General features: G+C 40.8%; 1 long non-coding RNA gene across 1 annotated transcript; it reads right to left on the bottom strand.

Moving 5' to 3' along the window:
• Positions 1 to 953: 953 nt before the first annotated feature.
• LOC136610913 (uncharacterized) lies at positions 954 to 2,217 on the bottom strand. The gene is made up of 3 exons (XR_010790198.1): positions 2,154 to 2,217; positions 2,015 to 2,077; positions 954 to 1,037 (listed from the first exon to the last, which is right to left on the bottom strand). It is a non-coding gene; the product is annotated as an uncharacterized lncRNA (long non-coding RNA).
• Between the last annotated feature and the right edge of the window lie 2,970 nt (positions 2,218 to 5,187).

A 5,187-nucleotide genomic window follows, 5' to 3' on the forward strand; every position in this document is an offset into this window, starting at 1 on the left:
AGGCAGACAGATACACAGGCATACAGATATATATGTGTGTCAAAATACATACACACACAACCCACAGTTTGTGTGTGTATATATTATACACTAACATACGCATATGTAGTCATGTATATACATAATGATAGAATGATTAGTGATTATAGTCGAGACGTTCCAAATAAAAAAACCACACACTATATTTCACAAAAAAATGTATTAACATTTTAAAATCTGTAAAGCCTGAAAACAAAATTGCACAAATTAAAACATCCTACAAGTTCAACTGGAAATCCAAATTGCTTTCAGTCAGGTCCATGTAGAACTGGAAACCAGTGTATTGTCCTTGCGGATCAGGGTAAGCTGTCCGTATTGATTTAATTACACACGCTGGTATGGGGATTCTATTGTTTTTCCCCAAGAATCCATGTATCCACGCTGTATAAGAGCGATATGCGCCCACACGCATAACCCTAAGAAAAAACGAAAAGGAAATATATTAATATTTCTAAACTTATTAAAAAATTTTTAATAGTCTACATGAAAACAAAAAAAAAAGACGCACTGATATCTTCTGTTTTTCCAGGTTGCCTTTTTCACTAACCTTTTTTCCTTTTCTAATGAACTTTTTCCTATGTTAAAAATGATACTTGCATTGTCTTGTGTGTTGTACAATAAAATTGTAATAAATACCTATTGTTTGTGGTGTCGTACTGTCTCCGGGTGACCAGTGCAGATAGTCTTATCGCGTGTTCTATGTTTTCGCGCACAAGCGCATACTGTGCAAATAACGGATGTTGTGTAACACATATGCAAGCTTCTGGTAACATCTGTAGGACTACTTCGTGTTCTCGACAACAGACACACTCTGCCACTGTGGGCATGCAAATGCACTGCCCGCAGTGACACCACTCTTTGTTGGCAAGCCTGCCATGGGGATCTTCAGTGGACCCTGAAGCACCCGCTTCTGGTGCACCCTGCGGATCGTTCTGAAAACACTGGAGGCTGCTTATGTCCGCCTGAGCATATAGCGAGTCTGCCAGTTGTTGTTGACCCTAAGAAGGGATTAATATGAAGAATACTGTTTTTAATTTTTTAGAAAAAAAGGAAGGGGTACATTTTTAATTGTATGGTGTTGCTGAAAGCGGCATGATCATCCTTATTAGGCAGGGCACAGATTCCTGCATGTATATGTGCATACATACACAGACGTACGTACGAGTTTGTATGTATATACACAGATGTACGTACGTGTTTGTATGTATGTACTGACGTACGGGTGTGTATGCATTAACACGTACACACGTGCGTACCAGTGTATGCCTAGACACGTACACGTGTGTGTATTATATATATATATATATATATATATGTGTACACACGTAAGTAAGTGTGACTGTATATACACATACACTCGTTCCTACGTGTGACTGTATATGCATACACACGTGCACGTATCTGTGTATATACATACACACGCGCACGTATGTGTGTATATACATACACACGCGCACGTATGTGTGTAAATACATACACACGCGCACGTATGTGTGTAAATACATACACACGCGCACGTATGTGTGTATATGCATACACACACGCACGTATGTGTGTATATGCATACACACGCACACATATGTGTGTATATGCATACACACGCGCACGTATGTGTGTATATGCATACACACGCGCACGTATGTGTGTATATGCATACACACGCGCACGTATGTGTGTATATGCATACACACGCGCACGTATGTGTGTATATACATACACACGCGCATGTATGTGTGTATATACATACACACGCACATGACCATTTGCCTCTATATGTATATACACATACAACAGTATGTGCATGTACATGCACACCACGTACGTGTGCGAGTGTTTGTGTGTGTGATATATATATACATATACGCACACACACACAAAATAATGTATTGAAATAATAAATTGTACTGGACTGATGCATAGTTGCGGTTTCAAACAATAATAAAAAAAAAAAATTTATACAAATTTCAACACATACCGCCGAATAATGCCGAGTTTCGGGGAAATCCTCATCATTTTCCTCGCTATCAGATTGGAAGTCCTGTTAAAAAAAAAAAAAAATTATTGTTTATTGCCATTGGTTTGCCTCAACCTTTCCATTTTCAGCAAAAACTTACCTCTCCAAAAGAATCGGATGAATAATCAAGCTCCTCAAATTCAAGATCTTCCTGGTACATGTTTGTGCTTGAATTGGACTACAAAAAAACTAAAAAAAAAACAAAACAAACACCAAGTTAGTGGCACTTCCATAACAGTTATGGAAGCAGCAGCATTTTCTAATAACAATCTTTTAAAGGTCCATGGCAGGCATAATTTAGGTGAATTTTAGATTGATTACTGGGCGATTGTGGACAGATTGTTGATAGCTAGCATTATCCGCAGTCTGTAGGCAGATAGCATGCATATTGTATGTAGAATGCAGGTAAATCGTGTCGGTAGAAGGCAGTGTTTGTGTGTAGATTGCATGCAGATGCGATGTCTATTCCATGCAAATTTTCCGAAGATTGCATGATGATTGTATGAATGAATTGTGCGGAATGTATGCTGATTCAAAGCAGTTTGCAGTCACATGCACATTGCAGCACATGGAAGCACACGGCAGGAACATGGAAGCACACGGCAGGAACAAAAAAAAAAAGGCAGGCACATGGAAGCATACGGCAGGCACAAAAAAAAGCAGCACACGGAAGCACACGGCAGGCACACGGAAGCACACGGCAGGCACAAAAAAAAGCAGCACACGGCAGACACACGGAAGCACACGGCAGGCACAAAAAAAAAGCACATGACAGGCACACGGAAGGCACATGGAAGCACACGGCAGGCACCAAAAAAAAAAAAACAGTACACGGAAGGCACAAAAAAACCCCCAAAAAACATGAAAGCACACGGCAGGCACAAAAAAGAAAAAAAAAAAAAGGACATGGCAGGCACACGGAAGCACACGGCAGGCACAGAAAAAAAAGCAGCACACGGCAGGCACACAGAAGCACACGGCAGGCACATGTTAGAACCCGGCAGTCACATGAAAGCACACAGCAGGCACAAAAAAAAAAAAAAGGGAAGCACACGGCAGGCAAAAAACAAAACAAAAAAAAACTCATGGAAGGCACACGGCAGGCACATGGAAGCACACGGCAGGCACAAAAAAAATGCATGGAAGGCACACGGCAGGCACATGAAAGCACACGGCAGGCACATGAAAGCACACGGCAGGCACAAAAATAAAGAAAAAAAAAAAAAAGCCGGCACAAAAAAAAAAAAAAAATACACGGCAGGCACATGAAAGCACACGGTAGGCACAAAAAAAAAAAAAAAAAAAGCACATGGCAGGTGAATGGAAGCAGGCGGCATGCACAATAAGCACTGCAGTCACGATAGCAGCACACAGCAGGAAAAAAAAAAACCACAGCACATGGCAGGCACTATAAAAATGTAAGACACATTACTATACAGGGCATGCACAATACATTTTTCATGCACAGACTCACTGCATAAGGCAATGATCCTGTGCTAATAAAAGCATGAAAGAGTACCGCGGAAAGGTGCGCTTACCTGCGCTTCTGTGTGGTCAAGAGATGGGAGAAACAGCTGTTTGCTGTTTTCTCCGATAGACTCTACCTCCCGCTGTGACGCTTTCTGCCGACCAGCCAATGTGGCGGCTGGATCAGCGTTTCATTCATTTACAAGTGCACGCCTCCACCGATGACGTCAGTCACCTGCTCACGTGACCGGCGTCTCGGGAGCGCGCATGAAGGCCTCCAGGAAGAGCGAGCGGTGCACCGTGGAACGCACCCAGGGACAACGCAGGCGCCATCTTAGATGGAGAAGTTTAAAAGTTATTATTTCTGCTAAACTGTAAGTAGGATGCGGTTTATAACCGCTCAAAAGGGCTGCTTTATGATGGGGGGGGTGACAGGGGGAATGGGCTAATATAAAATTTTGCGGTTTTGCCTCGGGACAGCCCCTTTAACTTTTCATATTTATGACACAATCAATGCCCGTGCCAAATTTCCCGTTTCTATGACACTGGAAAGTGAGAAAATTACATTCCGCACGTAAAATTTTGACGCCAATTCTTTTGCGCATAGAATTGAATAATCGAGTTGGGACCCATTAGCTTTTCCTATTTATGACATAATCAATGCTCGTGCCAAATTTCACATTTCTATGACACAGGAAAGTGAGAAAATTAGATTCCGTACGTAAAATTTGGACGCTAATACTTTTGCGCATAGAATTGAATAATCGAGTTGGGACCCATTAACTTTTCATATTTATGACATAACTAGCTGATATACCCGGCTTCGCCCGAGTTAATTTGGTACTGGTGTTTATCTGGTGTTCACACGGAAAATCTTCTGAAGTCGTGGTTACTTTAGAGAAACCGGAAAAACATATGTTCATCATTTTGCATAGTTCTCTGCGTTACCCAGGAAACATCACGGGGAGGTAACCATGCGACGTTTCCTTTATATAAAATGACATCAGGAAGTGAGAGAATTAGATTCCATACGTAAAATTTGGACACTTATTCTTTTGCACTTAGAATTGAATAATCGAGTTGGGACCCATTAACTTTTCCTATTTATGACATAATCAATGCCCATGCCACATTTCAAGTTTCTATGACATTGGGAAGTGAGGGAATTAGATTTCCTACGTAAAATGTGGACGCTAATTCTTTTGCGCATAGAATTGAATAATCGAGTTGGGACCCATTAGCTTTTCCTATTTATGACATAATCAATGCCCGTTCCAAATTTCATGTTTCTATGAGACCGGGAAGTGAGAGAATTAGATTCCGTACGTAAAATTAGGACGCTAATTCTTTTGCGCTAGAATTGAATAATCGAGTTGCGACCCAATTACTTTTTCTATATTGGAGATAATCCATGCTCGTGCCAAAATTCATGTTTCTACGACATCAAGAAGTTGTAGAATTATTGGCGAGTCAGTCAGTCAGTCAGTGAGAAATTTAACAGAATAATAACAGAAAATTAGGACGCTAATTCTTTTGCGCATAGAATTGAATAATCGAGTTGGGACCCATTAACTTTTCCTATTTATGACATAATCAATGCTCGTGCCAAATTTCAAGTTTCTATGACATTGGGAAGCGAGAAAATTAGATTCCGTACGTAAAATTTG

This window comes from Eleutherodactylus coqui, chromosome 2 (assembly GCF_035609145.1).
Source record: "Eleutherodactylus coqui strain aEleCoq1 chromosome 2, aEleCoq1.hap1, whole genome shotgun sequence".
In the NCBI taxonomy this organism is placed as follows: domain Eukaryota; kingdom Metazoa; phylum Chordata; class Amphibia; order Anura; family Eleutherodactylidae; genus Eleutherodactylus; species Eleutherodactylus coqui.